Here is a 22750-nt window from a genome sequence, read left to right on the forward strand (position 1 = left end):
TAGCCGGTGGGGCCGCTGCCTGCAGTGTCGGCATCCCATATGGGTGCTTGTTTGAGTCCTGGCTGCTCCACTTCCAATCTGGCTCTCTGCTATGTCCTGGGATAGCAACAGAAGATTGCCCAAGTCCTTGGGCCCCTGTACCTGTGTGGGAAACCCAGAAGAAGCTCCTGGCTCCTCGATTCGGATCAGTGTAGCTCTGACCACTGCAGCCAATTGGGGAGTGAACCAGCAAATGGAAGACCTCTCTCTCTCTCTGTGCCTCTCCTTCTCTCTTTTAAATAAATTGTAAAACAAACAAACAAAAAAATCCCAACACAGTGTGTCCACAATTGGACCTGAGAGCAACTACTTCAAAAAACAGGGCGTGGACACTGCGCCAGCTCAGTCCACAGGCACCAGGGGCACCCACACTCAGAGGCAGGTTTTGGGGCTGAATCAAATAAAATCTCCAAGATTACATCAAAAAGCATTAACTTATTTTCCCATGTTCCAACTGTTTTCCTCATACACTTCAACCAAACCAGCAAACAGAACTGAATGTAAGCGCAGCTCTGAGAACACAGCTGTTGTCTATTAAGCCACATGTAATGGGCTGTGTAGCAGAGCAGTTGTCTTTCACAGCAGTGTTCTCTAGTACGGTGCAGAGGGCTCCCTGCTCCCACACTGTCTCTGAGCAGTGTTCTCTAGTACAGGGTGCAGAGGGCTCCTGCTCCCACACCGTCTCACAGCAGTGTTCTCTAGCACAGTGTGCAGAGGGCTCCCTGCTCCCACACTGTCTCTGAGCAGTGTTCTCTAGTACAGTGTGCAGAGGGCTCCTGCTCCCACACTGTCTCCTGAGCAGTGTTCTCTAGCACAGTGTGCAGAGGGCTCCCTGCTCCCACACTGTCTCCTGAGCAGTGTTCTCTAGTACAGGGTGCAGAGGGCTCCTGCTCCCACACCGTCTCACAGCAGTGTTCTCTAGCACAGTGTGCAGAGGGCTCCCTGCTCCCACACCGTCTCACAGCAGTGTTCTCTAGTACAGGGTGCAGAGGGCTCCTGCTCCCACACTGTCTCCTGAGCAGTGTTCTCTAGCACAGTGTGCAGAGGGCTCCCTGCTCCCACACCGTCTCACAGCAATGTTCTCTAGTACAGGGTGCATTGGGTTCACTATTGCTGCAGTGTCTCTCAGGTCTAACTTGGTCAACTTCACAGTCACGGCACAAGGAAGTCCTGGGAACAAGTGTGTTGTGAAGACGCCACCCCAGCCCACCTTCCACACCTCTCAGGACAAGACCCTGGACCCTAGCTCAGTGCTGAGAAGGGGTGGGCGCGCACGGACCCTGCGTGTCTCCCCTGCGGGCACTGCAGCCGTCGGCCTCTGAACTCCCACGTCACGTGCTCCGCGTTGGGAGCTCGCAGCTGACAGAAGATGTCCCTTCTGTGCCAACAATCCTGCATGGCAAGGATGCGGCGCCGATTAGAGGACGGGGGCCTGTGGGCCTCGGGAGAGTGAGGAGACACCGCCATACAAGTTTTCTGTAATTGCGTACCCAGGACTATCCTCTGAACATCAGTAAGAAAGGACCCCAAATCCTGGTACACAGGCATCTCCTAGAGAGAGGAGGAGTGGACTGCTCACAAGTGCCCCCAGCTGGCCACAGAATATGCACCTTCTATGTAGGGTGAGGGTGTGGGACCCAGCACACCAGATCAAAGCCTTGCCTCGGGCTGCACAATGGACTCCAACCAGGGCACAGCATTCAGGATCAGAACGACTACACACCACAGGGCACTGCAGGCACTAAGAAAATCAAATCCTGCTTGCAGAATGCAGTGGGATTTTGAAACAGTTGCAGCCTCTAATAGTTGTAAGTGCTCTAAATCCAGAATCTGGTCTGTGACAAGTTACCCAAAAGGTGTAAGCAGAGCCACACTTCTCTCCTACCCACAAGTGCACAGTGTGAAACTGTTAACAACTCAACCTGCTTGAGTCATGGTTCTAGGTGAGCTCTTCAGGGGCTTCCTCAAGAGCATCCTCTTCCAGGGCAGACCCCATACTGACTCCACAAAGCATCCAGGAAGGAGTACCTGCTTTTCAAGGCAGAGAGGCCAGGCCTAAACCCAGGTCAGGGCTGGTTTCAGTTTAGAGACAAAAAGAGATCCAAGACGTCCTGCAGGAGGTGGCTGAACAAACTGGTGCATCCAGACGGCGGAATAGGAGCCCTGGGGGAGGTGACGTCACATCACTGAGTGACGCGTCTGCAACAGCTCCACTCGGCAGGATTCCAACTCCCAGATGCTCTGCAGAACCACAGAGCCAAGATGCCCCTTGGCGGCTAGGGGTGGGAGGAAGATGGAGGGGGTGGGCAGTGAGCGGCCATGTGTGGCGCTGCCCGGGCACGCCCACTGGACGCCCACCGCCCAGGGCGACCCTGGGATCCACCGTGGACTCTGGAACATTAAACAGCATCCACACAATTCCTCGACTGTCACAGAAGGGCCACGCTGGGAGAGGCTGTGCAGGGCCGTGGGAGTCCCGGGGAGCTCTGTGCACAGCGTTGCCGTGCACCCAGACTGCAGGAGCGCCCACGCTGCTGCAGGCTGAAGCTGGGCTCACAAAGCTCACGGTACTGGCTAAGTTCCCAGGGCCAACAGAGTTGCAAGGAAAACAGCTTCTGATGTGCATGACAAAAAGCAAGCAGCAGCTCAGGGCCCGAATGAAGGTGAGGCTGAAGCAGGTGCCCTGTGGCTTAGCGGCACAACACCTGGACCTGGCTCCAGTCAGACTGAGCAGCAACAGTATAGGCACTCCTGTAGCCGGATGGCCCCCAAACAACCTCCACACACAATTCCTCATGGGGTCTCTGGCACCCTGAGGTTTACAAACAAGCTCACAGACCCTCTGCAGGGCCCTGGAGAGTGCCCTCTGGCAAGTCAGAAACTGGGGGACTCAGCAGACAGGTCCCACATAACTGCACCTCCAGATCTGGAATCAGCAGCAATCACAGATGGGGAGCGGGTTTCTGGCACAGCGGTGTTCACCACTTAGGAGGCCACATTTCGTATCAGATGCGCTACTTCTGTCCTAGTCTCTCCACTGCTGAGTCAGAGTCCTGCTAATGCAGATACCAGGAGACGGCAGCTCCCTGCCACCTACATAGGAGATGCGAGTTCTGGGCTCCTGGCTTTCACCTGGCCTGGCCCTGACTACTACGAGAATTTGGGGAGTAAAGCAGAGTACGGAAAATTTCTGTCTCTTTTATTACCTTTCAAATAAAATAGAATTTTTAAAAAAGTTTCATTAAACCCAATTTTTTTAAAGATTTATTTATTTATTTGAAATGCAGAGTTACAGAGAGGAAAGAGAGAGACAGAGAGGTCTTCCATCCACTGGTTCACTCCCCAGATGGCTGCAATGGCTGGAGCTGTGCCAATCCAAAGCCAAGAAAAGCCAGGAGCTTCTTCTGGGTCTCCCACAAAGGTGCAGAGTGAGGCCCAAGGACTTGGGCCATCTTTTACTGCTTTCCCAGGCCATAGCAGAGAGTTTAACCCGCCGCTGTGGCTCAGCGGGTTAAAGTCCTGGACTGAAGCACTGGCATCCCATATGGACACCAGTTCGAGTCCCGGCTGCTCCTCTTCTGATCCAGCTCTCTGCTATGGCCTGGGAAAGCAGTAGAAGATGGCCCAAGTCCTTGGACCCTTGCACCCACGTGGGAGACCCGGAAAAAGTTCCTGGTTCCTGGCTTCAGATCAGTGCAGCTCCAGCTGTTGCGGCCAGTTGGGGAGTGAACCAGCAGATGGAAGACCTCTCTCTCTCTCTCTCTCTCTGTCTCCACCTCTCTCTGTCACTTAAATAAAGTCTGTCTGTTTGTTTGAAACAGAGCAAAAGAAAGACAGAAACAGAGATCTTCCATATGCTAGTACATTATACAAATGTTCCCCAACAGAAGCCAGGAGCCAGGAGCTCCACCCAGACCTCCCACATGGGTGACAGAGACCCAAGGAATCCTCCCAGGGTGCCCTTTGCAGAAAACCTGACACATAGCAGAGGCCTCGAACCGGGGCACTCCAGGGCGCAAGCTGGCCACGCTCCCACCTGACATCAGCCCCTCAGCAAAGCCTGGGCACAGGCCTCAGCCAACTCCACTGAGGATCACGGCCCACAAGACGGAGGACCCGATCCTGGTGCTGCTTCTGCTGTCTGCTAACCCCAAATCTGACTCTGCCCCAACTTCCCAATAATAAATGAAATTGTTGTTTAAGAATTTATTAACAATTTGCAACTCCTGGACTTGGTGATCTCTGAGGGCACCGAGCACCGACGTGGTGGAAACAAGTCTTGACGTTGCAGGACTCATACGAGGATCCCGAGGACCCAGCAACAGGGAAGCACACAGCTTCCTTGCTCCCAGAGACAAGGCCACGGGGCGCAGCTGACTGACCTTTCCTTTCCATTCTGAGCTGCTTTCCAGGGTGCCCCACAAGTACTCGAACCACACAGGTATTCTGCTGTTCTACAGCATCACATGCACAGTGTCTGTCAGGAGCTACACAACGCGAACCAAGCCACTCAAGTTTCAGGAGACCCCACTCTTCCGCTTTAGGAATGTTGACACGACACAGCTGGCCTGGCTGACTCGGCCCCTTTCAGAGACCACCGGCAGCAGTCCCTGGGGGCCCTGCTGCCTGCTCCTGGCTGGTCTGAGCTCAGCATGCACGACACAGAGAGGCCTGTCCATCCCAGTCACAGCTCAGCATGCACGACACAGAGAGGCCTGTCCATCCCGGTCAAGGCTCAGCTCAGGGTGCTGCAGTGCTCAGGCAGGTGAGGCAGATGCGAGGAAAAGCTGAAAAAGCAAGGCTGTATCTGTGAACTGAAGCAGGGAGTTCTGTCAGAACGGCCCCAGGAAACCTATAGACTAAAGCACATCCCACACATTCAACCAGAGTTAGGCACGGACAGCAGCTTCCAGACTTGAGAGCCACTGCTGCCCCACGAGCTGGGGATCCAGAGTGCATCCTTAAAAGACAGAGCACAGAGAGTAACAGGGTTGTGAGACTAAGACAAAAGAACGTTCGTAGAAGCTACAAACATGCCAAACTTCTCACTAAAATTCCAAACTGGGCAGGCAAGGACAGCACCACCCGGAGCTGTCAGGTGCTCAGTCTGCCTCGGGCAGGGCCCCAGCCAGCTTCTTCCACAGCCTCCTGCAGGAAGGCCAGGGAGAGCCCCTGGGGACACCCATGTTGGTCTGCCCGCTCCACACTAGAGCTATGGAAGGAAGCAAGGGTGAATGTGCTTCAAATGCAGACTCTACGGGCTGGTGCTGTGATGTAGTAGGCTAAGCCTTCGAGTGCAGTGCCGGCATCCCATACGGACGGCAGCTGAGTCCTGGGTGCTCCACTTCTGATCCAGCTCCCTGCTGTAGCCTGGGAAAGCAGTGGAAGATGGCCCAAGTGCTTGGGCCCCTGCACCCAAGTGGGAGACCCAGAAGAAGCTCCTGGCTCCGGTTCGGCTCAGCTCTGGCCACTGCAGCCATTTGGGGAGTGAGCCAGCAGATGGAAGACCCCTCTCTCTGTCTTCCCCTCTGTCTGTAACTCTATCTCTTAAAATAAAATCTTAGAAAAAAATGTGAACTCTATTATACCTTCCCTGTAGACCATGTCTCTCGTCTGATCAGTATCTGTAAATTCACTTTGCTACCCTAGTGCCTGTCTGGAAGCGAGGCAAAGCCTAAAGGGCCTGCAGCTAGAGTACAGAGGACGTTAGACCACCTGCTGACGGTACCCACCACCTCCATCGCCATGCCAGGGCAGGGGACTGAGGAACAAGCCACACTCACAGGTCCCTGTGGCCACTGGCTCTCCTCTACCCACCTCACACAGAGTGCTTTGAGGGTCGAAGACCTGTGTATGCAAATAACTGTTCAACTTCCTCAGTGTTACACAACTAAGGCCCCTGTAAGCCTGCACTTCCTCTAGTGTTACACAACTAAGGCCCCCTGTAAGCCTGCACTTCCTCTGATGACAAGACTGGCCAAGCACTAGTGACAGCCCCAGTCCTCCACAGGTTCCTTTGCTGCTTCCACAAAGAGGCATCTAACAGTCTCTCCCCAGTCTACTCTGAGTCCCTGGCAACACCATGGCCTGTGCCACAGTAACACTCATAGTGCCAATGCCTTGAATCCAAGCGGGGATGGTGGTGGAGGTGGGCCTGCAGGAGATGCTCAGGGTGGAGAGGGGTGTTCCCAAACCCTCTCCCTGAACCCAGCTCTGCAGCTGTTTGTAAATGTGCTCCAGAGCAACTTTCTCCCAGAAACTGTGCTCTCAGATGACTTTCAGAAGCACATAATACATGACTCGCTTAGGCAGTGAGAGAGAAGATACTCTGTAGAGCACATTGGCACAACAGTTACTCACAAAGCCTCTCTCCACATAAGTAACTTTCTTATCAGGCTTCTTGTCTATGTTGCAGCTCAAGCAAGCATTCTCAACTCCTCACCAGGAAAGAGAACTTGGGACATGCCCACCAAGTCCAGCCCAGGCAGCCCCAGCACCTCACTTCTTCTCCCAAGCATCTCTGCATAAAGGATGCAAAACCGTGACTCCCAACTGATCTCAAAATAAACTTCAGCCGGAAAATCATCCAGGTCCTAGGTCCTCTCTGTTGTCTGACTATAAATTCTAATTCTGACCTGGAGCATACACATCATAGCCTCCGGGCACAGTCACAGGCTTCCCTACCCACACTGCTGGAAGCACACAACTAGTTGCAAACACACCAGCTGGGCTCTGGGTCTTATGGTCAGCCCCAGAGAACCAGAGGTCATCACCCAGGAAGAATGCAAGGTGCTAGTATGAGGTACACGGGACTGTGCCTTTAATAGCACACAGATTCGCAGACACCAGGACGCCCAATGAGGAGGGCAGACCCACCCTCAGAGAACAGTGCCCAGACAAGGTAGGCACAGGGCAGGGGTCAGAGTACATCAGCATGCAGATGGTAAAATCTCACCAGATGAAGGAACAGGAGAAAGGCTTCTCTGAGCGGATGAGCACAGCACTACAAACAACCCTCAGGCCAGGGCAAAGCCTCAGGAGCAGACACGGGCTCCATCCAAGACCAGGACGCACACAATCACAGGGAGAGAGCCCCACACACGGCAGGCTGCAAGAGGACCTCAGAGGGAACACCCACATCACCGGTGCTCAGGGGAAGCACTAACAGGACAGCAAGATCAAGAATGTGTAACAAGTGCTATGCTCGCCCCTCAGCAGGGCTGGCGTCAGGGCAACTCGATGACAGCCATGTCAAAAATTCACAAAGTGCATCTGAGCCCCCACAAGAACAGGCCAAGGGGACACCCAAAGGACTTGTCCACGGTCCCTGCGAGCAATGCACCGCCTCTGGGTATCCACAAACCCTGGGGAGCGTCACAGCACTGTCTGCCTCTCAGAGATCTCCTGCTCTGGCAGGCTCAGGCCCAGGCTCAGGCGAGATCCCCGCCCTCGAAACAAGGCCTGCCTTCATGCGGAGGAAACAGCAGCCTCCTGCTTTCTCATTCTCAGCCTGCCACAGCGACAGCCACCAGAACACTGCTGAGAGGGCCAGGGCAGCTGACTGCACACGGAAGGAAGAGGATGACACGTGCAAGAGACAGACTCCCCTGGAACTAAGCGAGGGGTGACTGGTGCCTCAAGTCTCTCTTACTCTGTTCCCAGGTCACCTTCCACCTGCCCAGGTGAAAAACAAGGTGCACGCAGGAGAAGGGGTCAGACCCATCGCACATGGCTGCCCTCACGGCACACAGCTGCCCAGAGGCACATGGCCACTCTCATAGTACATAGCCATCCTCACGGCCATGTGGCACACAGCTGCCCCACCGGCCTCACGGCACACGGCCACCCTTGGCACACAACTGTCCTCACAGCACACAGCTGTCCTCAAGGTCATGTGGCACACGGCTGCCCTCCTGACACACGGCACCTCTCGAAACACAGGGCTACCCCGAGGCACACAAGCAGCCCCACTGCCCTCATGTACACAGCAGCCACATACATCACAAGAGTGGCAGGCCAAGCCAGCAGCCCCGGCAAGCAGGTCTCTGAACTGACCCATCACCTACCACCATCCCTGCAGCCTAAGACTGACACGGCTACCACGTCCCTCAAATGGGAGAGGAGGGCTCCGAGCCACAAACATGGCACCCTTAACTGGCACTGTGGATAGAGTCCTGGAAAATCGACTTTTTCAAGAACTCTGAGACCTAGAATCTCTGCATGATAAAAATATGCATATCTCTTTCCTTGGGTTTTGTAGGGAAAAAATAACAAGTGTATCCAGCAGAGCCTATGCCTGCCATGAACCTGAGGAACACTGGGAGAGAGGAGAGGTGACATAAAGACTCAGGCCTGAACCTAGCCTCCAAAATACCTGCAGGCTAGGAAGACAGAAAACAGGACCAAGGACAGACCAGCCAGAGCCCTGGGCCTGGCGCCACAGCCTCCTAAGGCATGACCACCAAATATGAAGACAGGGGATTTAAAATAAAAAACAAAAAAGCAGCCCTGAGGTTGTTGGCTCGAGCCTATAACCTGAGCTTATACACCTGACACAGCCTCCTTCCAGCTGCGTCACACCCACTACCGCCAGCCACTCCCTGTCTACCCTGGATCCACCACTAGACCACAGAAGCTCAGCCCCAAAGCACAGACATACCAACGTGGCTGAATCAAGGCACTGCACCACCCCAGTCCACTCCCTGCAATGGTGGCCTCCACTACCTGCTGGGACCCCTGAGAGCCCAGGGGCTGGAACCCCCTTTGCTCTCCTTTCTGCCCCCAATCTGATACCCTAGCAGAGCCTGGGCTCTACTTCAGTGACCCTCACAGGGAAGAAAATGCTGAGAGGCCACCACAGCAACAGAGGGGACGTGACTGGCCTGGAGACTTTTCCCTCGCATTCAGGACAGCTGGTGGCACTGTTTTTGTGACATTAAATGTATCTCAAACCCCTCTTCCCAAAGGACAAACAATAAAGATGCCTACTCTAATTGGGAAAAAGAGAAGAAGAGCCCTGAGCCACCCTTGAAGGCCCCCAAGCCCCTCTCGACCCAGCACAGGGGTGCTCAGACCACACCCACCCAGGCTCCTTCCTCAGGCCCTCTTCCTCCGTAAGCAGAATGCACCCAAGGGGTCAGTGCTGTGGTGCAGCAGGTAAAGCTGCAATGCCGCCTGCAATGCCGATATCCCACATGTGCACCGGATTGAGTCCCAGCTGCTCCACCTCCCATCAATCTCTCTGCTATGGCCTAGGAAAGCAATACAAGATGGCCTGAGTGCTGGGGCCCCTGCACCAGCATGGGGGATCCAGAGAAAGCTCCTGGCTCCTGGCTTCAGATCAGCGCAGCTCCAGGCATTGCAGCCATCTAAGGAGAAAACCAGCAGATGGAAGACCTCTCTCTCTCTCTCTGCCTCTGCCTCTCTGTAACTCTGCCTTTCAAATAAATAAATAAATCTTTAAAAAAAGAATGTACTGAAGCAAACACCATGCTGTAACGTGAACTGTCCCTTCCATGTCTGTTACAAGAACTAAGTAACAGGGGCCAGTGCTGTGGCACAGTGGGCTAAGTCAGTTCATGTCCCAGCTCTCTGCTATGGCTTGGGAAAGCAGTAGAAGATGGCCCAAGTCCTCGGGCCCCTGCACCTGCATGGAAGACCTGGAGGAAGCTCCTGGCTGCTTGCTTCAGATCAGCCCAGTTCCAGGCCATTGTAGCCACTTAGGTAGTAAATCAACGGATGGAAGACCTCTCTCTCTCTCTCTCTCTCCCTACCTACTAAGTAAATAATAAATAAATAAAATCTTAAAAAAAAAAAGAACTCAGGCCGGCGCCGCGGCTCACTAGGCTAATCCTCCGCCTTGCGGCGCCGGCACACCGGGTTCTAGTCCCGGTCGGGGCACCGATCCTGTCCTGGTTGCCCCTCTTCCAGGCCAGCTCTCTGCTGTGGCCCGGGAGTGCAGTGGAGGATGGCCCAAGTGCTTGGGCCCTGCACCCCATGGGAGACCAGGAGAAACACCTGGCTTCGGATCAGCGAAATGTGCCGGCCGCAGCGGCCATTGGAGGGTGAACCAACGGCAAAAGGAAGACCTTTCTCTCTGTCTCTCTCTCACTGTCCACTCTGCCTGTCAAAAAAAAAAAAAAAAAAAAGAACTCAATAACAAAAGGATTTCACAAAGTTTACGGAAAAAGAAATTAAAAGCTGTGTTTGGGACGGCATTTAGCCTAGCAATAAGCCACCCCACTATTGGGGCCAGCGCTACAGCCACAGAGGGTTAAAGCCCCAGCCTGCAGCACCACCAAGCCATATGGGAGCTGGTTCAAATCCCGGCTGCTCCACTTTGGATCCAGCTCCTTCCAATGTGCGTAGGAAAACAGTGGAAGGTGGCCCAGTTACTTGGGTGAGAGACCCAGAAGAAGCTCCTGGCTCCTGACTTTGGATCAGCACAGCTCTGGTTGTTGCAGCCATTTGGGGAGTGACCCAGCGATGGAAGAGCACTCACGCTCTCCCTCTCTCTCTAGAACTCTTTCAAATAAGTTTAAAAAAATTTTTTTAATAAAATATATCCCATTAACAGAGTACTCAGGTTCAATTTCTGGCTCTGTCTCATGACTCAAGCTTCCTGCTAATGCAGATTCTGAGGGGCAGCAGTGACGGCTCCAGTAACTGGATTCTTGCCACCATGTGGGAGATCTGGGACGACATACCCAGCTCTGGCTCTGGCCCTACCCCTAAGTCATCTGGGAGGTAAACCAGTGAATCAAAGTTCTCTTACTCTCAAAACAAAGGGGCAGGTTGTGAGTAGGGGAATAAAGACACTAAGTTTATTTTGATGCAAAATCCATGCATACAACATGCTCAAAAGATCATGTAAAGAGGCAGGTGTCTGGTGCAGAGGCTAAGTTGCCACCTGGATCACCTGATTGCACATCAGAGGGCCTGGATTGAAGTCCCAGCTCTGTTCTCCATTCTAGTTTCCTGCTAATGCACAGCTTTGGAGGTAGCAGATGACGGTTCAGGTACTTGGGTCCCTGCCACTCACATGGGACACTAAGACTAAATTCTCTGAGCTTCAGCCTGGCCCTAGTTCAGGGAGCGAACCAGTGAATGGAAAAGCTCTTTATCTGCCTCTCTGCTTTTCAAACAAATAAAATTATATAAATAATAACTTTAGGGGCCGGCGCTGTGGCATAGCAGGTAAAGCCACCGCCTGCAGTGCCGGCATCCCATATGGCTACCGGTTCAAGACCCAGCCACTCCACTTCCCATCCAGCTCTCTGCTATGGCCTGGAAAAGCAGCAGAAGATGGCCCAAGTCCTTGGGCCCCTGCACCCACGTGGGAGACCCTGAAGAAGCTCCTAGCCTCAGATCAGCACAGCTCCAGCTGTTGCAACTAATTGGGGAGTAAACCAATCAATCAATCTCAATCTCAATCAATCTCTCTCTCTCTCTCTCTGTCTCTCTCTCTCTCTCTCCCCCTGCCTCTCCTCTATCTTTAAAAAGCTTGCAGGGAAGCAAGCATTTGGCACAACAGCAAGCCAGCACTTGGGCTGCCTGTATCCCACACTGGAGTGCCCAGTTCAAGTCCAGATCCTTCTAGTCCCCATCCAGCTTCCTGCTAATGCACACCCGGGGAAAACAATAGGTGATATGGCTCAAGTACTTGGGTTCTTGTCACCCACACAGGGAGCCCAGAATAAGTTCCAGGCTCCTGCCTCTGGCCTGCTCCAATTGTGGGCATTTGGGAAGTGAACAAGCAGACGGAAGATCTCTGCTTCTCAAATAAAATGAAAAATTTTAAAAATCTTTATTTTATTTGAAAGGCAGAGTCCAGACAGAGAGAGAGAGAGAGAGAGAGATTTTCCATCCACTGGTTCACTCTCCAAATGGCTGCAATGGCTGGAGCTGGGCCAAAGCTTCATCTGGATTTCTCACATGGGTGCAGGGCCCAAGCACTTGGGCCATCCTCCACTGCACTCCCGGGCCACAGCAGAGAGCTGGCCTGGAAGAGGGGCAACCGGGACAGAATCGGTGCCCCAACCGGGACTAGAACCCAGTATGCCGGCGCCGCAAGGCGGAGGATTAGCCTGTTGAGCCGTGGTGCCAGCCGACACAGAAGCTTTTTATCCTCAAACATAACAGCATGGAAGAAGGAACCAGTGCTGTGGCATAGTAGTTTAAGCTGAAGTAGAGCCTGGTTTAAGTCCAGGCTATTCCACCCCGATCCAGCTTCAACCTAATGCATATTAGGAGGCAGCAGATACTGGCCCAGGTGGGAGACCTGGGGGGAAGTTCCTGGCTCCTGGCCTACGCCTGGCCCAGATCTGGCTGTTGTAGCCATTTGAGAAGTACATCAGAGGTTGGAAGATCAGTATCTCTCTCTCCTTCCCTCCCTCCTGTCACTCTGCCTTTCAAACAAATGAATAAATCTTTAAAAAAAAAAAAAAAAAAAAAAGTGAAACCGTTTAAAACCTTTAGCCGGTTTAAAAAACTGATGATATTAAAGAAAAATTAGTATTCCATGAGAATCAGTGTATTTACCACAATGGACAGGAAACAAGTGACGTCACAGCCATAAACAAGGCTCTACAAACAGTCCACAAACTCTGCTGGGCGAAGCAGAGCCTCCACAGGCCGCCCAGGCACAGCACCCTGCTCCTCGCGCCTCACCTCACGGGCTCCCCAGTGCTGCTGCAGGAAGCGTGTGGGATGGAGCTGGGAAAACTGAACACAATCAACACTTTCAGGATCAATGAACTCATCTGAATGACACTTCAGACCCCGCAAGTCTGTCTGCTCTTAAGGGTCCAGACACAGAAAATCCCCTAGAACCCTCAGATTACAGTAAAAATTGGTCACATTGAAAAACTTGGTACTTTTTAAGTTGACATAGTTAGCCACCATTATTCCTTTAATAATGAAGCAAAGAATGCTTTCCTGTGTATATTTAAATCCTAACAGAAGTTCTGGTTACAACAGGCAAGATGGGGCCGGCGCTGTGGTGCAGCAGGTTACGCCACCCTCTGCACCCTCTGCCAGTCTCAGCTCCACTTCCAATCCAGCTCTCTGCTACGGCCTGGGAAAGCAACGGATCATGCTCATGTGCTTGGGCCCTGCACCCGCGCGGGAGACCTGGAAGAAGCTCCTGGTTTTAGCCTGGCACAACCCCAGCCGTCATCTGGGGAATGAATCGGCAGATAGAAGATCTCTTTCTCTGTCTGCATTTCCTTCTCTCTCTACCTTTCAAATAAATAAATTAAAAAAAAAAAAAAAAAAAAGGAAGACAGAAAAGAAAAACAGGGCAGAGAATTTGGACTGGGAACCGCGCCCCTCACAGAGCTGTGACTCTGTCCTCGGCACAGGGCCAGAATGTGGGCAGAAGCCAGGTGGCACTGGTTTCTCCTGGTGATGTCCCTCGAGCAGGACAGGGGCCAGGGAACAACTGCTACTCCCCACCCTGCGGCTCAGGCATAGACAGGCGTGGCTGCAGTAGGTGCTGGGGGCTGACGGCCCTTCACAGATCCAGCTGGGAGCCAGCAGCATTCAGACAGTGACACACGACACACACACAGGGACAGTGACACACAACACACCCAGGGACAGTGACACACGGCTTACACTCAGGGACAGTGACGCACGACACACAGGGACAGAGACACACGGCGCGCACACACAGGGACAGTGACACAGAGCTCACACACAGGGACAGTGACACACGACACACACAGGGACAGTGACACACAACATACCCAGGGACACTGACACACGGCACACACACAGGGACAGTGACACACAACATACCCAGGGACACTGACACACGGCACACACACAGGGACAGTGACACATGGCACACACCCAGGGACAGTGACACACAACACACCCAGGGACACTGACACACGGCACACACACAGGGACAGTAACACACGGCACACAGGGACAGAGACACACAGCACACACACAGGGACAGAGACACATGGCACACACTCAGACATAGCGACACACAGGGACAGTGACACGACACACACACACAGAGGGACAGTGACACGCAGCTCACACTAAGGGACACTGACACACGGCACACACACACAGGGTCAGTGACACACAGCACACACACAGGTACAGTGACACACAGGGACAGTGACACATGGCTCACACATAGGGGCAGTGACACAGAGCTCACACAGGGACAGTGACACACGGCACACACACAGGGACAGTGACACAGAGCTCACACACAGGGACACTGACACACGGCACACACACACAGGGTCAGTGACACACAGCACACACACAGGGACAGTGACACACAGGGACAGTGACACATGGCACACTCACAGGGACAGTGACACAGAGCTCACACAGGGACAGTGACACATGGCACACTCACAGGGACAGTGACACACAGCACACACACAGGTACAGTGACACACAGGGACAGTGACACATGGCTCACACATAGGGGCAGTGACACAGAGCTCACACAGGGACAGTGACACACGGCACACACACAGGGACAGTGACACAGAGCTCACACACAGGGACAGTGACACATGGCACACTCACAGGGACAGTGACACACAGCTCTCACAGGGACACTGACACACCACACACACACAGGGACAGTGACACACAGCTCACACTCAGGGACAGTGACCCACGACACACACACAGGGACAGTGACACACGGCTCACACTCAGGGACAGTGACACACAGCTCACACACAGGGACAGTGACATGGCAAACACACACAGGGGCAGTGACACATGGCAAAAACACACAGGGCAGTGACACATGGCTCACACACAGGGACATGACACAGAGCTCACACACAGGGACAGTGACACACGGCACACTCACAGGGACAGTGACACAGAGCTCACACACAGGGACAGTGACACATGGCACACTCACAGGGACAGTGACACACAGCTCTCACAGGGACACTGACACACCACACACACACAGGGACAGTGACACACAGCTCACACTCAGGGACAGTGACCCACGACACACACACAGGGACAGTGACACACGGCTCACACTCAGGGACAGTGACACACAGCTCACACACAGGGACAGTGACATGGCAAACACACACAGGGGCAGTGACACATGGCAAAAACACACAGGGCAGTGACACATGGCTCACACACAGGGACATGACACAGAGCTCACACACAGGGACACTGACACACAGGGACAGTGACACATGGCACACACTCAGGGACAGTGACATACGACACACACAGGGACACTGACACACAGTGACACTATCATGCTGTGTACCTTGCAAGTTCATCATTTCAATAAGTCAAAAACTGATCGCTGATATTTTAAATATATTGTTCAATTAAAACAAAAAATATTAACTCCAAGTCTCTTCATATAAACACCGCTGCCTTTAGTTATCATAACACACCACTTTCCAAAGGCGAACTGTTTCTGGAAACTTGCTTCAGAGAGAGGTGGCTCAGGCTGGCACTGGGCACTGGGGGATTCACATTGTGCAGACACACACACCTGTGCACTCACGCCACCAAGAAGCACATCAATGCCCTATGTCTGAAAACTCCCTTAACGGTTCTGGCAAGAGCTGCACCAGCTGCCTCCTTAAGCTGGAGTATTAGCCCATAGAAGTGTGAGAAACACCGAATCTAATTAGTATAATGCATGTGATCTCTTCGCCTAGCTAGGCACTACCACTGTCACTTTGCAGACAGCAAACTGAGACTCCGAGTGCTGATGAAACTCGCTCCGGTCACATGCACGCTGGACGCCAGGCAGGCCAGGCTGCAGGAGAGGGATCAACAGCACAGCAGAGAGGCTGCAGAAACCCAAGCCTTGGAGTAGAGCAGGTGCTCACGCTGCGCCACAGGCAACCAGAGCGACAGCGACAGCAAACAGCGGAGGATGTACACAACAAGCTGCTAGGGAACTCGGAGGGCTGTTCTGTTTTCTAAAAGCCTGCAGGAAAGGGCCTCAGGGAGGCTCTCAGGAGAGGGCCCCGCCCCTGCCCCGGGCTGCCCTCAGCCCTCACACCCACACAGCTCAATGCAGCCAGCCTCTGTATTCAACCCAAACACCAAAGAAGGACTGTACTCTGCACTAATGGAGACTGCCGCAGTCAGAGTGCTGGGCACTGCACGCCTGGAGGCCCACCAGGCAGTCCTGCTCAGACCACCACCAGGGGGTCTAGTATCACTAGATACTCGCTAACAATCTAGTTTTCCACACCAACAGAAGCAGCATTTCGCACTGTCCTCACTACAGGTGAAGACCAGCCTGACTCTCTCCGAGCAGATGCACAGCTCAGAACAAAGGCTGAGGGGTCATTTCCCCCGTTACGCAAGCACGGAGCAGAAACCATCAGGCACAAAGACGTCGCACCTCAACACCAGCCCCCACTGGCTCCTGGCTCCTGGCAGAGACACCTCAGCTCTCATTTCCCCACTTCCGAGGAAATACCTGGGAAGACCAGCTGGAAGTGTTACAATTCAACAGTGACAGAGGAAAGAAAACCAGGAAGTAGCAGAAAGGGCTCCTTGTGTGCTTGCTAGGCGTAACCGCAACACAGCTCCTGTTCTGCACTGGCCAGGACACGGGAAACCAAAATGAGCCCAGCTGTTACCACTCCTGCTGTTCACAGGCGTCTCCCACGGGAGGACCGCGTCCTGTGGCGGCATGCACTCGGTCAGATCTGGGGAGGCATCCGTCCGTCCTCTCACAACATGTGCCAGTCATCTGCAGGAGGCAGCTTATTTCTTGGCAACCACTCCCTGGCCTCCAGCTTCTAGGAACCCAGCCTGCAGCCACCAGGCCCCTCCCCAGGGCACCCTGCCCAGAGCACAGGGCCCTCACAGCTTCTTCCCACAGCTGTTCCTCATGCCCATGTCACCGCGCAGCTCAGAAGGTGCAAAGCAAACACAGCCACGGCAGGGTCTTGGGCCTCCCGGCTGCTGCGGAGGGAGAATGACAAGATAACCCTCCTTTCCAGGTGAGCTCTCCAGCCCGTCAATCGTCAGCAGCACTCCTCTCGCTCTAACACCAGGGATCCCAGTGACCCCACAGAGCTCCACAGACGCCCACAAAGTCAGACGCTTACGTGAGGCTCCTCCAAGCACAAGAAAATTAACCCGGAAACATTCACTGTTTTCATACTCATCTTTACAGCCCAATGAAAACAACACGAACTGAAGAGCGAGCACGCAGGGTTTACCGATTCCATAGCTGAGACTCACGGTGACGATGACTGCGTGTTAAACCCAGGGCGGTGCGTCCCACAGCAGGGCTGCGAATCCTCTGAAATGAGAGAGCACAGTCAGCAGGGGAGCGTCGTACGAAGACACGCAACTCCCACACACCTCCACCCCACTCCTGTCCACTGGGACACACAAAGGCCCTAGGATGTCCGCTGGCGGCTGCAGGCACCGCTGCCCCTGCCCGCGCAGGTGGAGGGACGCCCTCAAGGATCCAGGGCCAGGACGGCTAGCCCAGCTGAGAAGGGCATAGGTGAGTCTGACAGACACCTCACAAAACTATTATCAAACTTGTGTCAACATTACATGTCTTGCAGCCTAAGTGGGCTTCCTGTCACACTCAAGACGTAACCTGTCCCTTTGTCCCACAAAGCCCCATATGGCCTCCCACTCCCCCAATCATAGCACCACCTGCCTCTCCCTACTGCAGAAACACACCTGAGTCTCCATGCTTCCTCTGCCATTTCGTTCTGTGTGCTGGTTCCTCCCGGCAAATATTACTGGGCACCATAACCCCCTCTATGCACATTCTACACTCTTAAACTACTTAAGGGTTCATTCTCAAAGATCTAAGACCACAATTCACACCAAATATGCTACACGCGATTCAATTCAGAAAAGTGGTATCAGCAATTCTTCCCAACACAGCCCAGGAGAAATGTGACATCCAAAGGAACCCACAAATGCCTGACATTTTTTGTTTTATTTATTTGAAAGGCGGGGGTGAGGTGAGGGGAGAGGGGAGAGGGGGAGAGGGGAGAGGGGGAGAGGGAGAGAGCACTTCCATTTGCTAGTTCACTCCCCAAATGGCCACAAGAGCCAGAGCTAGGGGCATCCGAAACCAGGAGCTTCCTCTGAGTCTCCCATGTGGGTGCAGGGACCTAAGGACTTGGACTATCCTCTGCTGCTTCCCCAGGCCACAGCAGAGAGCTGGATTGGAAGTGGAGCAGCCGAGACTTGAACGCTGACATCACAGGCTGCGGTTTCACCCGCTATGCCACAGCGCCGGCCAAGTGTCTGTAGGTTTTGTATCTGATGAAAAGATCTGGTCTGGGGGGACATACATAGGCACAGGACACTTTCTGGGCAAGCACAAGGTGCCGTTGTGGAAGGCGTTTCCCTGAGGCAGCCACAAACAGGAACTCCGTCTAGGGAAGAATTCACCTCCAAGCTGGTTCCTTATAAAATATGAGTCCCCTCTGCACTACCAGCACCCAAGAATGAACAGTTTATCAAATATGAAACATCAAGTAAAAGCTGCCGCCTGCAGTGCCAGCATCCCATATGGGTGTTGGTACAAGACCTGGACACTCCACTTCTAATCCAGCTCTCTGCTGTGGCCTGGGAAAGCAGAGGATGGCCCAACTGCTTGGGCCCCTGCACCCATGTGGGGGACCCGGAAGAAGCTCCTGGCTCCTGGCTTCAGATCAGCCCAGCTCCAGCAGTTGTGGACATTTGGAGAGTGAACTAACAAAAGTCTTTAAAATTTTTTTTTAAAAAATGAAGTGTCGGGCCCGGCGCTGTGGCGCAGCGAGTTAACACCCTGGCCTGAAGTGCCAGCATCCCTATGAGCGTCAGTTCGAGACCCGACTGCTCCACTTCAATCCAGCTCTCTGCTATGGCCTGGGAAAGCAGTAGAAGATGGCCCAAGTCATTGGGCCAGGGCCCCTGCACCCGTGTGAGAGACCTGGAAGAAGCTCCTGGCTCCTGGCTTTGCATCATTGTAGCTCCGGCTGTTGCAGCCAATTGGGGAGTGAATCAGCGGATGGAAGACCTCTCTCTGTAACTCTTTCAAATAAATAAATTAAAAAAAAAAAAAAAAAAGGAAACAAAAGTGGCACTCCTGTTTCTCTGCTCCACTATGAGGGATGGGCTACTTTATTAAAACTGCCCCAGATAATAACAAATCACAGCACACTGCCCCTGCCCTGGCCAAGCCCTAAATGGCGCCTGGACAGTCAGTGACCACAGTATTCTTCCCTTGACTCTCACCTAACCGTATAGGGAGTGGTCAGTCATTGACCACAGCACACTGCCCCATCCCTGACCTAATCCTGTAGGGTGCCGGGGACCACAGCAGGATGGGGGGGAGACAGGCACATGACTGCTAACCAGGAGTGAAAAACAGAGGGCTCCGCGACAACTCAGCCTGCTCTGGAAGGGGCAGTGGGGAGAAGACGCCCAGAAATCACATTTCCACCAATCTCCTTTACAGCCCTTACAAGAAAAGGTGCAAAGTGAGGGAGCAAGTGGGACTAAGGCCCTTCCTCAGGTGACCCAGGCAAAGGGCAGCCCGCAGTCGTGCACCACCAGGACAAACAGGGCATCGAGTGGCAGGCCCAGCAACCTGCTTCACCCTGGAACTGGCGCTCTGCTGCTGTGCCCAAGAAGGCAGCAGAGGATGGCCAAGTACCTTGGCCACTGCCACCCACGTGGGAGATGCAGATGGAGCGGCGGGCTCTGGGTTTCAGCGTGGACCAGCTCTGGCTGTTGCTGTCATGTGGGGAGTGAACCAGCAGACTGAAGCTCTTTCTCTCTCTCTCCCTCTCTCTGTCACTCTTTCAAATAAATGAATCAACTCTTTTTCTTAAAAAAAAAAAAAAAAGGAATGTTTCAGCAGGCATCAGGCAGAAAGACCAGGACATAACCTGGGATAACCATAACGCCACTTTTCAATTCCAGCTTCCTGCTGACTTTATAAGTGAGTTCAGTTGCACAATGCGAGATTAACACATCACAATGAGCTGCATCACCACACACTAGCACTGAAAAGTAAAACAAGAAATTCCACTTGGGGCCAGCATTCCATATGGACACCAGTTCGAGTCCTGGCTGCTCCACTTCTGATCCAGCTCTCTGCTATGGCCTGGGAAGCAGAAGATGGTCCAAAACCTTGGGCCCCTGCACTAATGCAGAAGTCCTGGAAGAAGCTCCTGGCTCCTGGTTTTGGATCAGCCCAGCTCCAGCTATTGCAGCCATTTGGGGAGTGAACCAGTGGATGGAAGACCTCTCTCTCTCTCTCTCTACCTTTGAATAACTCTGCCTTTCATATAAATAAATAAATCTTTTAAAAGAGGTACTCCCTTCAAAACAGTATCAAAAAGAATAAATAACAATAAATGTAATCAAAAAGATACAAGGCAAATATGCTGAAAATCACAGAACTATGCTGAAAGAAACTGAGTGAAGCCAGTGCCTGTGATGTTGGCATTCCACAGGAACCCTGGTTTGGATCCTGGCAGCTCCCTGCTAATGGCCTAGGAAAGCAGGGAGGATGGCCCGAACACCCACATGGGAAACTCGGATGGAGTTCCATGCTCCTGGCTTTGGCCTGGCCTAGTCCTGGCCATTGGAGCCATTTGAGGAGTGAACCAGTAGATGGAAGATACCCCTCTCTCTCTGTCTTCTACTCTCTGTAACTTATAAATAAATAAATCTTAAAGTGTGGTGGCATTGGGACATAGATGGTAAAGCTGCTTCCTGTGACACTAGCATCCCATATGGGCACTGGCTCATGTCCTGGCTGCTCCACTTGCGATGCAACTAATGGCCTGCAAAAGCAACAGAAGATGGCCCAAGTCTTGGGCCCCTGCCTTCCATGTGGGAGACCCAGATGAAGCTGCTGGCCATTTGAGGAGGGAACCAGTAGACAGAAGATCTCAATCTCTCTCTCTCTCTCTCTCTCTCTCTCTCTCTCTCTCTCGCTGCAATTCTGACTTTCAAATAATAAGTAAATCTTTAAAAAAAAAAAAATTAGAGCCCTACATAAATGAGGAAAATACCAAGGACAGACTGAAGACATAAAACAGTTAAGTCTGCAACACAGCCCCAGGCGCCCTGGTGACTGGATGCATTGCTTACTCAATGCATTTTCCCAAACCCAGATGGTGATCCTCAAATCCTGATCTCTATAAATGCTATCCTTAAAACATCTTACAGAACTCACAGAGGGGCCGGCGCCGTGGTGCGCTAGGTTAGTTCTCTGCCTGCAGCGCCGGCATCCCATATGGGTACCGGTTCTAGTCCTGGTTGCCCCTCTTCCAGTCCAGCTCTCTGCTGTGGCTGGGATAGCAGTAGAAGATAGCCCAAGTGCTTGGGCCCCTGCACCCGCATGGGAGACCCAGAGGAAACTCCTGGTTCCTGGCTTCGGATCGGCGCAGCTCTGGCCGTTGCAGCTATTTGAGAGTGAACCAACGGGAGGAAGACCTTTCTCTGTCTCTCTCTGTCTGTAACTCTAGCTCTCAAATTTAAAATAATAATAATAATAATAACCACCTTAAAAAAAAAAAAAAAGAACTCACAGAAAAGTTCTTAGGCCTTTTCTGAGAGCAAAGAAGGAAGGTGCTCATCTAGTTCCAGGGTTTTTTTCCTGAAAGAGTTGTTTTTTGTTTTTTAAGCCTTCTGGAGAGGACCAGATTTTTCATTAGTAAGGAGGTCCTGACTTGATATTTCTTCAACACCATCAGCTCTCAAGTCCAAGACTCTCCCACATCTGGCCCAGTAATATCCTTTCCTTCCCACACACATCACTGTCCCCAGATCCACAAAACTCCTCTGATTCAACAATGTGCTCAAGTCACCACCTGCCTCGCCACCACAGAAGGGGAAGGGCTCACACACTGGTGGGCGCAGTATGACCAGCGTCTGAGGGACAGAGGGCTCCCCACCAGGCGTGCCCCTGCCTTCCTGAGACACCACTCTGAGGCCCGTCACTGCAGAAGGGAATCTGTTCCTGAAGAATCATCCTTCCTAACTCCTACCTGGAAACCAAGATGTTCATCTGTTGTGTCTGTACTTCTCCCACTGACCCTGGCAACAGGTGCACCTGCCAACCTAGCAATCAGGCAGGTTCCACGCCAGCCCCTGACTCCAGGAGTTCACCTCGATTCCTTCCTTCCTTGGTCAAATTCATGGAAATTCTCTCATCTCCCAGGAGCTACCAGAAAAGCCCTGCTTGCAGAAGTCTGAGGCAGCAAAGGTGAGGCCCGGAAGATAAAGCAGCTCCAGCCGATGCAGGTGCACAGCCCCCCAGCTCTGCTCTGTTTGCTGGCAAGCAGCCAGCACCTCCATGTCACCACCATTGACCACACCCATCTCCTGTGCTGCACATGTCACTTCACGTGACCCCCGTGACAACAGTGTCATCTCCTCTCCTCTTCTGAAAGGCTGGCTCCTGGGGCTGGCGCTGTGGCACAGTGGGCTAACACCCTGGCCTGCAGCACCAGCATCCCATATGGGTGCCAGTTCAAATCCCGGCTGCTCCTCTTCCCATCCAGCTCTCTGCTATGGCCTGGGAAAGCAGTAGAAGATGGCCCAAATCCTTGGGCCTCTGCACCGATGTGGGAAGACCCGGAGGAAGCTCCTGGCTCCTGGCTCCAGATGGGTGCAGCTCTGGCCGTTGCGGCCACCTGGGGAATGAACCAGTGGATGGAAGATCTCTCTCTCTCTCTCTGTA

The 22750-nt window shown here is 53.1% G+C and overlaps 2 protein-coding genes across 4 annotated transcripts in view; one reads left to right on the top strand and one right to left on the bottom strand.

Annotated features, from left to right (window-relative positions):
* The window catches only part of ANKRD11 (ankyrin repeat domain containing 11), a 153285-nt gene that overhangs the window by 80209 nt on the left and 50326 nt on the right, over window positions 1-22750 (bottom strand). For 2 of the 3 annotated variants that reach the window (XM_062177164.1, XM_062177163.1), the window contains exon 2: window positions 17256-17338. The gene's annotated coding sequence lies outside the window, so the exon portion shown is untranslated. The remainder of the gene's footprint in view (window positions 1-17255; window positions 17339-22750) is intronic. The other variant, XM_062177166.1, reaches the window with a different exon arrangement.
* Window positions 1-22750, top strand: part of LOC133747763 (proline-rich protein 2-like) — an 83192-nt gene that overhangs the window by 9858 nt on the left and 50584 nt on the right. The gene's annotated exons all lie outside the window — the stretch shown is intronic.

The sequence above is a fragment of the Lepus europaeus genome, chromosome 19 (genome assembly GCF_033115175.1).
Source record: "Lepus europaeus isolate LE1 chromosome 19, mLepTim1.pri, whole genome shotgun sequence".
NCBI lineage: Eukaryota > Metazoa > Chordata > Mammalia > Lagomorpha > Leporidae > Lepus > Lepus europaeus.